We start from the raw sequence: 11813 nt of genomic DNA, 5'->3' as shown, positions 1-11813 counted from the left end.
TGATATTATAACTCTAACTCAGAAAAATGCTGTTTTTCTTTGTTTACTTTGACTTATGTTTGACTGAAGATAGTATTAACCCAATATATTCCCTAATATATATTCATTCTTGCTTTTCCTATTTCCTGCAAAATATTCCAAAAAAGGCTGAGACGCGCAATTAAGGGCTAATAATGAGATTAATTATAAGATTATTAAGCAGTTTTTAAACAGGTGATTGTAATCATTATGTGGTACAAAAGCAGTATTGCTGAGGCTCTGAGGAAAAAAAAACAGATTAAATTATTGTAATCTTTAAATCAATGTTCCTCAAAGAGATTAGAAAAGAATTAGCATATTTCTCCCTCTACATCCCATAATATGATTAAATCATTTCAGGAATCAGGAGGAGTTTTTAGTGTGTAAAGGGTAAGACGCTATATTCACTAATACCACTTATAACTTTACTGTACACAACACAAGCCTTATGATGTTCACCATGACCAGAAGCTCCGCCCACTTCTCTACTACAATACAGAGTTACTACAGTATATTCACTAATACCACTTATAACTTTACTGTACACAACACAAGACTTATGTTCACCATGACCAGAAGAAGCTCCACCCACTTCTCTACTACAATACAGAGTAAGTATATTCACTAATACCACTTACAACTTTACTGTACACAACACAAGCCTTATGTATGTTCACCATGTCCAGAAGCTCCGCCCACTTCTCTACTACAATACAGAGTTACTATATTCACTAATACCACTTACAACTTTACTGTACACAACACAAGCCTTATGTATGTTCACCAGGTCCAGAAGAAGCTCCGCCCACATCTCTACTACAATACAGAGTTACTATATTCACTAATACCACTTACAAGAATTTGTTAGTGATAGACTAAGTGTTTTTTTCTGTATTTTTTGAGGGTGTTTTTGCTCTGCTGCATTAAAATGCTCTAAACTCAGTGTGAGAGCAAATCCATCAGTAAGTAAATTAGAGCTGAATCTGAATTTGTGTGGAAAATTGTGCACCAACTAAACCTCCTTACTGGAGGCCGCTGAATGTCTAAATTAGTGAAATAATGAATATTCAAATCGGGTTCTCCACAGAACCTTCGAATTAACATCACAACTGCATTTGGCATCGCACATGTAAAATTCATGCACTTACATGTATAATTTTACCAGTTAGCATCTGGCAACTCAACATTAATTCTATAAAGAGGCATGTTAATATATATGCACTTACTTAATATTCCAAAAATACCCGCAATAAAACAAATTTGCATGCACACACACACACACACACTCTGTTTAAGTTATGATGGTACACTCACACAGACATGTAAATACTGAATCATACATTTTTAAAGAGTGTGTCACACTATATTCTTCAAAATCAGAGATTAAAGCAGAGTCCTAAGACTCCAAACCATTCCCCAGGAAACATATGATTAACATATTAGAAGTAATTTTAACCCTTTCAGATCTTGCATCCATTGCATATCCATGGACAGCATGTGTTTCTTTTTTTATGTTTTGTTGCACATAACCCTAATTAAAGCCTATTGTACATCAGAATAGAACATTAACCAGCCAATGAAAATGTACAGTAGCTTAGCCCCGCCCACTGCATCAGAAAAATAAAAAAGAGCAGCTCAGATATTAGGGCACTAGGGCACATGGCAGCACTAGACCCAATAAGGTAAGAGCTATTTTTTTACTAATTGTATGGTTACGTTTATGTTAATGTTACGCTTTATTGAATAAAAATGTCTACGTCAATCTAAAATTAAAAAATGTTAAACACAGGCATCTCTTTAGACTATTAGAGTTTTCTTTTGTGTGCATTGCAGACAGAAAATAGCATTCTTATATATTTTTCACTGGAACATAATTCAGGTCTAAAAGGGTTCAACTAAATGTAATATTAATCCTAATATTGAGGAGTTATGTTCTCGTCTAATTACTCTAATAGTGATTATTTTACTTCTAAACTGTTGTCTCAATTTAACACTTAAGACTTAGCTAACTAACCTTAACTCAGATACTAAACACAAGGACCCAAGAATAAATTCTAGTACTTAAAATTTTCATAATAGATCATGAGCAGTTCATAATTATTGCCATAATTATTGAACTATACATACAGAAGTACTGTGTAACACCCAGTAAACAGTTATAGAGGTTCCTAATGGTGTCCTTCAGTTTTTGTGATAGGGGTGAAGTGTGGATAGCGTGTCCAATAACTTTCATAATAGATCATTTGAATCCATACATCTTTATTATTGTTTAATAAAAATACATACAATTTATATAAAATGTTATATAATTTATTTTTAAGTTTTGTGGTAATTTTAGCTATTATTAAACATCTTCTATTTCAATATTTTATATTTATATTTCAGCAAAAATATGTTGTTGTTTTATGTATATATTTACCCTCCTTATGGCTTTGGGCTACATTGTAAATTAGAGTCTTCCTCAATGTAAACCTCAGCCCAAATAAAGTATGATGATGATGATGAAAGTAGATTTTATCTTTATTTATATTGACATATATTTTATTTATATGCGTTTGCTTTGCTTTAACTGATTGTGTGCAGCAGGTGAGAAATTCCCATACGAAGTAATTTATTAATAAAAAATCTTAAATATGTTCTTAAATATTTGTTTGTATTTAATCTTCTGTGCTTTATATCTTAAACAGTTTACAATAAACTTTAAAATATGTTTTATTTTTTTCTTCCAGTTTCATTTGTTTGTTTCAGGAACTTTTATGGGTGTTTTTGCTGGAATTTGATGCTTCATTTTATGCAGCACTGAAAGGAAATTATCTTGTGGACAAACTCCAGAAACTTCTGTCCGTCCGTGGACAACATCCAATAAATAATCTTAGCATTGTAGATGTTCCCCGCGGGATTCGCACGAAATCTGCTGTTTTTCTTCAGTGAAACTTAATAGGTCTCCTGGGCCTCGGCGGTTCTGCTGCTGGGTGAAGGAGAAAAACACTGGAGCTGCTGCTGAGAAACACGCGCCTTTTGTTTGTGAGTGCAGGATGGACGACTGAAGTTTCCTTTTTTTTATTTTATTTCATTTATTTCGGTCTTCTGTCTTTCCCTCTCCACTTTCTTTTTTCACAGTTGCTGTGTTTATTTGTGTTTGTTTTTCTCACCATTATGTTTAGTTCTGAGATCCATTTGCATCCACCAAAACTCATCAGCGCCGAAGTGACACATTTTTACTGAAATAAAAATTGGGAGAGTAAAAAGAGAGAGAAAGAGAGAGTTAGTCTGCATTCACGCAGCAGGTAAAGTGGTCCAAATCTGATTTTTTTTTTTTTTTTTTTTTTACCAAATTGATGTGTTCTCAAGGCTATTCACATTATTTTTATGTGTATGTCCAATATTTGACATTTCTCTTTTTTCCAGCATCAGTTATCAGCTCAGCTATCATGAAAATACTACAGGCAAATTCTGCTGAATTTACCCAGGAAATTACATGTATAGATGTGCACACAAAATAACTTTAAAATACATTTTATTATTAAGCATAGTGTCTTGTACATTGATCTAATTGCAAAAGTAAGATATGTAATTAAAAACATGAATAAAAACTACTTAAAACCATGAAAAAATATATAGCATTTGTTTTGTTTTTTTTGCATTGTTGTGTGACTTTAAATCCCATCTATGCTTTAAAAAATATATATATTTTCCATAATAAATCCATAATATTAAAGCGAAAATACACATTTTAGTTGTTACATTGGCTGCTTATTCTGAAGACCATGAGAAGACCAACATTAAGTTCCATAATTTATTTTTCTATATATTTGATCTTATTGTAACTCTGTGGTTAAGGAGCTCAATCTCAACACTCTCTCCTGTTACCAAAATTAATTCTTAGGTCTTATTTGTTTATTTTTGGGAAATCACTAGAATGTGCTCACTGTTCTCGTGCTATTAGCATAGCATTTAGCTTTTTTTTTTTTCATATTTCATATTTTTTCAGGTTGATTTTGACTTGTGTAAATACACATATTTACTAGGGTGAGTGTACTTACACAAGTAATAGAGCAAGTGTACTTACACATGTGTACCAGGGTGAGTGTACTTACACATGTGTAATAGTGTGTGTAGTAGACAGTAGCTGTTGGATAAGCTTATACTGAACTTATCACACACACTATTACACATGTGTAAGTACACACACATTGTTACACATGTGTAAGTACACTTGCTCTATCACTTGTGTAAGTACACTCACCCTGGTACACATGTGTACTTACACAAGTCAAAATTAACCTTAGTACACATGTGTAATAACATAACCTGTACCTCTGTAGTTAATCTGTAACAATGTGTACTTCATCAGTAGTTACACTGTAGTTACATGGATTGTTACCGTGTAACTACATAGTACTTAGGGACACTTATTATAAAGTGGGACCAGATTTATAAATACTGTAGAGTTAAAGCTGTAGAATCTTCATCGCATCTAAAGCCGTATCCCAGCACATACTCGGTTTAATGTATTCTGTGTCTTCAAACGCAGCTACAGGAAGTCCGCTAATGAGGGCATCAGTTAAAGAGCAGGATGCGCAGTATTTGCAAGGGAAATTCTGAACAGTTTTGTGAGTTTTTAAAAGAAACATAGCAAACTGGGGCATTTTTAGTTGTGTGTGTGTGTGTGTGTGTGTGTGTAAACTCTGGCTTCCTGTTACCCGTTCAGTGGAGATGTACAGTATAGTGGGTGTTTACTGTAAGGAATAAGGCTGGTATTTAAAGCTGGAGAGTGAGACAGCAGCAGTGAGTGGCAGGTGTAGAGTGCAGTCGTAGTCTGGATATAAACACAAGTATATTATATGAGGCAGTGACTATCAGTCAAAGTCAATGTGTTTACATGCACTCAAAAGTGCACTGAGTACTGCAGTTATCTGAATATTCAACTTTTACTGTAATTTCTTAGATTGGAGTCTAAAAAAGTCTAAAATCATTTATTTCAGCAATCAGCTTTCACAGTGCATGTAAACTGAATTACCCAGTTCATGTAAATGTGTTAATCAGAATCCTGACAAACTGCAATGTTCGCCATTGATCAGATTATGAATTGCATGTAAACACACTTACTGTGTGCTGTGGGTGTGAATCAGTAATTATACAACTGAACCAATAATGGTGAGACAGTGATTATGAGGGTGTACACTGAGAGTGTAAATGTATAATTTACACTCTGATTTCAAATGTGACTATAAGCAGGTAATTGATTGTGGCCTAGTGAGAGAATTTGCAAATGTATGCCTGCAAGTGTGAGTCAATGATTTTACGGTGAGCTGGCGAGTGTGAGCTGAAAATAAAGTCAGTGATTATGAGTGTAAGCTGGTGAGTGTGAGTCAGTGATTATGGGTGTGAGCTGGTGAGTGTGAGTCAGTGATTATAAGGGTGAGTGGGTGTTTGAGATGACAAGTGTGAGCTGGTAAGTGTCAGTGATTATGAGTGTGAGCTGGTGAGTGTGAGCCAGTGATTATAAGTGTGAGCTGATGAGTGTGAGCTGGTGAGTGTGAGTCAGTGATTTTAAGTGTGAGCTGGTGAGTGTCAGTAATTATAAGTGTGAGCTGGTGAGTGTCAGTAATTATAAGTGTGAGCTGGTGAGTGTGAGCCAGTGATTATAAGTGTGAGCTGATGAGTGTGTGCTGGTGAGTGTAAGTCAGTGATTATAAGTGTGAGTTAGGTAGTGTGATCTGGTGAGAGTGAGTCAGTGATTATGATTTTGAGCTGGTGAGTGTGAGCCACTGATTATGAATTAGTGATTTTGTGTGTGAGCTGGTGATTGCAAGTCAGTGATTATTAAAGTGAGTTGGTGAGAGTGAGACAGTGATTATAAGTGTGAGTTAGGTAGTGTGATCTGGTGAGAGTGAGTCAGGGATTATGATTTTGAGCTGGTGAGTGTGAGACAGTGATTATGAGTGTGAATTAGTGATTTTGTGTGTGAGCTGGTGATTGCAAGTCAGTGATTATGAAAGTGAGTTGGTGAGTGGAATTCAGTGATTATGAAAGTGAGTTAGGGAGTGGAATTCAGTGATTGTGAAAGTGAGTTGGTGAGTGGAATTCAGTGATAATGAAAGTGAGCTGGTGAGTGTGAGCCATTGATTATGAGTGTGAATTATGAGTGATGATGAGTGGGAGTTGGTGAGTCAGTGATAGATGTAAGTGTAAGCTGATGACTGTGAGTAAATGAGTGTGAGTCAGTGATTATTTGTGCTGGTGACCTTGAGCCAGTGATAGTGAGTGTGAGATTCTAGTGTACGAGGTTTTATGGGATCATTAGTTTGTTTGTTTTGTAATCTGGATTCTGGAGTGAGTTGGTATTTATCCTTACAGACAGCCTACTTAGCAGGAAGATTTGTGTGTGTGTGTGTGTGTGTGTGTGTGCGTGTGCGTGTGTGATGCTGTATGTTTGTACAGTAAATTGTGTCACCCCTGCAGAGACATGCATATGTCAGTGTGTGTGTGTGTGTGTGTGTGTGTGTTGTGGCCCCATCCTCAGGTGCTGCTCCCTCTGCTGCCTCCAGCTGGGTTTTGCTTTTGGTTGCTTTGAGCGGCATCCCAGCGGCAGATGGAGCGAAGTGTGTCCTGCACTGAAACATCAGCTTTGATATTATTCCAGAGTGGCTCCAAACACTTGGGGTGGAAAACCTTGTGTTCTCTCAGAGTGTGTGTGTGTGTGTGTGTGTCTGGGTCCCACTGAAAATTCACACCCAACTGGTAGAGTCAGACAAAGCCACGGCACAATACAACACCGTCCATTGATCACCTCACAATGTGAAACATGAGGCAGCACATGCACAAAAACCCCTTACACACACACACACACACACACACACAGACATCACGGGCCAAGACTGCATGTTCTGTGAAGAGGTGATAACTCAAAGGCCAGAGTCACTCTGGGACTGAGAGAGAGAGAGAGAGAGAGAGAGCAGGAGACGGAACAGAAAGAGAGAAAGAGAGGGTGAAAGAGCAGAAATTGTGGGAGAGCAAAAATGAGGCAATGAGAGAGAGAGAGAGAGAGAGAGATAAAGAGAAAAAGAGGGAGAGAAATGAGGAGAGAGAAAAGAGTGAGAGAGTGCCAAAGAGAGGAGAAAGGAAGGCAAGAGCGAGAGTGAGTGCAAGACAGTGAATAAGTGAACAAGAGAGAAATAGCAAAAAAAAGATTAAGAGCAAAAAAGGCAAAAATAATAACATGACATAAAGTGAGGTAGAGTGAGACACAAACAGAAGAAAGAATGAGAGATGGAGAAATACAAAAGAAGTGAGACAGGGAAGAGAGAAAGAGCAAGATAAGAATGAAGTGAAACAGAAACAGAGGGGGAATAGGGACATAGAAACACAGAAATAAAAAGATACAGAGATATAACACAAGATAGAACGAGAGACAAATAAAGAGAGTAAGTGAGAGGCATAAAGTGAGACAAAGAAAGAGAGACTGTGAGAAAGAGGGGCAGAAAAGAGTTAATAAGCAAAAAAGAGAGAAACAAACAAGAAAAGATTGAGAGTGAGAAAGAGAGACAGAGAGAGAAGAGAGGGAAGTGAAAGAAACAAAAAGACAGAAAAATGAGTTAAAAAAAATAACAAAATAAGGTTGAAGCACAACAGAGAAGAAAAGGATAGAGAGAGAATGAGATAGAAAGAGAGATAGATTAGAGAGGGGGATATAAAAGGGAGTGGGGCATAGAGAGAGAGAGAGACAAAATAGGAGAGAAAGAAAAAGAGAGAGGAAGAAAGAAAGTGGAAGGGAGACAGAAATGGATAGAAAGAGAGTGAGAGAGAGGAAGGGATAGAAAGGGAGAGGAAGAGAAAAACTGGAGATACACGGGCATAAAGTGAGGTAGAACAAGAGACACAAGTTGAGAGAGAAAGAATGAAAGATAGAGAAATAGGAATTAAGTGAGACACGGAAGGAGAAAGAGCAAGATAAGAATGAAATAAAACAGAGAAAGAGGGACAACAGAGGGACAGAGCACAAGAGAGAATGAGAGACAAATAAAGAAAGTAACACAGATAACAGAAAAAAGAGAAATTGATAGAAAAAGACAAAATAGAAATAGGAATGAAGTGAGACAGGGGAAGAAAGAAAGAGCAAAATAAGAATTAAGTGAAACAGAGAACGAGAGACAACAGAGGCATAGAGACAGATAGAGAGAATGAGAGAGGAAGGGAGAAAGAGAGAGACACATAGGCATAAGTGAGAATGAGAGAGAAAAAAAGAGAGAAAGAAAGTTATACAGAGAAAAGAAAAAAGAGAAAGGGATAGAAAAAGAAAAATAGAAATAGGAATGAAGTGAGACAGGGAGAGAGAGAAAGAGCAAGATAAGAATTAAGTGAAACAGAGAACGAGGGACAAGATAGATAGATAGATAGATAGATAGATAGATAGATAGATAGATAGATAGATAGATAGATAGATAGATAGGACAAGGGGATAGAAAGAGAGTGTAAGAGAGAGAAAGGAATAAAAAGAGAGAGGAAGAGAAAAGAATTGGAGATACAGACAATTAAAGCGAGGTAGCGCGAGAGAAAAATTGAGAGAAAGAATGAGAGAGGGAGAAATAGGAATGAAGTGAGACGGGGAGAGAGAAAGAGCAAGATAAGAAAGAAGCCAAAGAAAAAAGAGGGACAACAAATGCATAGAAAGAGAGAAAGAGAGAGAGGGAGAAAGAGAGAGAGAGAGGGAAAGAGAAAGAAGATGCAGTGCAGAGACATAACACAAGAGAGAATAAGAGACAAATAAAGAGAGAAAGTTATACAGAGAAAAGAAAAAAGAGAAAGGGATTGAAAAAGAAAAATTGAAATAGGAATGAAGTGAGACAGGGAGAGAGAGAAAGAGCAAGATAAGAATTAAGTGAAAGGGAGAACGAGGGACAAGAGAGGCATAGAGACAGATAGAGAGAGATAGGGAGACAGAGCGCGAGAGAGAGAGAGAGACTGGCACTGGGATTGAAGGTAAGAAGGCTCATGTCGGGGGAAGCTGGTTACAGTGGTGCTGATGGTTTTGTGTGATTGCAGGAATCACAGGCAACAGAGCTGAATGGGTCTGTTTTTCCTTCTTAATTTTATATAATTTTATTTAATTTAGCATAACACTTCCCCTCAGCTCGCATTATAATCCAGCGGTGAGTGAGAGAGACCAGCCCGCCGTCAGCAATACACCAGCACCACCAAGTGGCCACACATGCACTAACATGAGGATAAAAATATGATAAAAACAAGCTCAGTAATAATAAAAAAATGTATATACAACACATTACAATATAAATGTGATTGTTTTAGTCTTTTATTTGGGGATGAGGCATTATTAGGATTTATTCATTTTAATTTCTGTGCTCTAAAACATGCTGCAATCATAAAAATATACAAATATACAGCCATAACATTAAAACCACTGACCTAACCAAATTAATAGGATACACTGAGATGCCAAAAGTCATGGAATAGAAGTAAGGTGGCTTGGAAATGCTGTATAAGGTGTAAAGGGTTTTCTTTTGAGTAAAGCTGAGTGAAACACTGGCCAGCACTTGCTCATGGCAAGGTGGTGTGAAATATTGAAATTCAAAAAATGTGAGGAGTTGCACAGCCTGGAGAATCTGCTGCAGATGCTGCAGGAACTCTTAACGGATGGTGGAGGGGAAAACAGTTTCTGTGAGGAGTAAATCACAGTGCTGGAGGCCTTGGAGATGTAGCGGGTATGAATGTTGACCTGAATGGATTTGAGAGAGGTGCAGGTGATACGTTTGAATGTTTGTGCAATCCTTTTAGAGACTTAAGACTACAGCAGGATTTCGATAGTAATCCAGAAGAAGGTGCAAAGGATGGGAGGTTTAAGGAACCCGATGCTCTTGACCTTCTCCACTGATGCTGGTAAGAATATAGTCAAATAAATGTGACCATCTTGTTTTTCCAAAATTCAGAAACTTAATATTGCTCATGTAAGCCATTCCTCCTCCCCCCCCCCCCCCCAAAGGATGTTTCATCATTATCACTAATGAGCTCATCTACTGTGGTGTTGTTGGCAAACTTGATTTTGTTTTTGTGCAGGAAGGGCGGCACAGTAATGGGTCAGCAGTGTAAACAGCAGTGGGCTGGGTACAGAGCCCTGGGGCGCACTTGTATTTAGTGTGATATACATGTGAAGGCAACCAGTTACAGTGGGTGGTGTTTGGATGTGCCCCACCCACATTTACTGTATCTTTCTGTGTCTTACTGAACTGCAATACCCCCATCTCACCTGTCTGACACCAGTCGTCTACTTTCACCAGTCTCTTAGACCCCTCCCATACACTTTCACACATATCTCTGACCATTGACGTGTCCCACCCAATTTTAGAAATGATACCGCAGAAAAAGCAGAAATTGTTTTAAAATAAACTTTCATTTTGAAAGCATGCACAAACCTGCACTTTTTTTCTAAAAGATGGTGTGTACACGCTGCCAAAAGGGAGGGTGCTTTTCATGGCAGGGGGTGCAGATTTAGGCACTGTTATGGTGCTGAATTAAATAAAAATTCAACACCCCCACCAGGAAAAGCACCACCTCTCAGGAGAGGCTGCAGTTGATGTTTCTTTTTCCTTATTTTTTACATGTCAGCGTAGCTTAGAACAGTATCTTGGGTATTTCCATTTTCTAAGTAAAGTTAAAGCCAAGAAGACGTAGGTGCTCACTCCCGAGAGGGGGTGCTTTTCCTGGTGGGGGTGCTGAATTCAGCACAACACCGGCTTTACACGCAAGGTCAGTGATGAGAGTAATCGCAAGAATAACAATATACTGCTTTTTTTTTTTTTACTTTTTCTGCTTGACTTAATTGGTATAATCAACATATAATACAAAAATGGTTCATCTCACATATTTGCAACCACCCCCTGCAAAAACTAAAACTAAAACTAAATTGCAATGTTATGTTTCAATGTGATTTAGAACTATTGTTTTATATGTTGGTCTTTTAAAATAATAAAAAAAATATTTGAACGTGTATTTTTTTTTTAAGAAAAACAAGTGAATTGTGCTAACTGAAGCATTACCTGTTAGAGGTAAGAACCACCATTGTATTAAATATTGATAGAATAATTAGCAAAGAAGTTTAAAAAACAAAAATTGGGGGGTTCCAGACATCTTTTGGATAATTAAACATGCACCTGGTCAAATTAACAAATGAACATAATAGAAGGGTTAACTGTAATTCCACAAATGTTGTCACTATAGTCACTATAGGGTGGGCTTTGATTCATTTTAGCAAATGTGCCCCACCCCCCCAATGACAAACTTGCTCCTACGCCTTTGTCTTTGACCCCTCCCACACTCACCTGTGTCTCTCTGAACCCCACCCACGTGCACCAGTATCTCTGAACCTCTCTGCAATTCTAACCCCCCCCCCATCCACCCACAGGGTCGTAACACAGCACAATCCTCCAGAACAACTCAATTACATTACCTTAAGTAAATTCCCAGCCTAATGACCGCACCCACTCTGTTAGCGTGGCCCCCGGGGGCCGCGGGGCCGTGTTGATGGCGAACGGGTGAATTAACATTTGCTCGCGCCATGTGCAAATGGCAGCTCATGTCTGCGGCGAGGAATGAAAGTGCGATGAGCTCAGGTGCGGCGGATTGCGTGAGCTGAAATATTTGAGCAGTTTTGATTAGCGATTCTGTTCAGGCTGTGGTAACATTTGCTTTAGGGAGGAAGGGCTGAGGCTGAGCCTGAACTCCACATTCACCACAAACACACCACGCTCAGCCCACCACACACACACACACACACACAT

This window comes from Astyanax mexicanus, chromosome 5 (genome assembly GCF_023375975.1).
Source record: "Astyanax mexicanus isolate ESR-SI-001 chromosome 5, AstMex3_surface, whole genome shotgun sequence".
NCBI classification, from domain to species: domain Eukaryota; kingdom Metazoa; phylum Chordata; class Actinopteri; order Characiformes; family Acestrorhamphidae; genus Astyanax; species Astyanax mexicanus.
Note: the sequence above shows the minus strand (reverse complement) of the source record.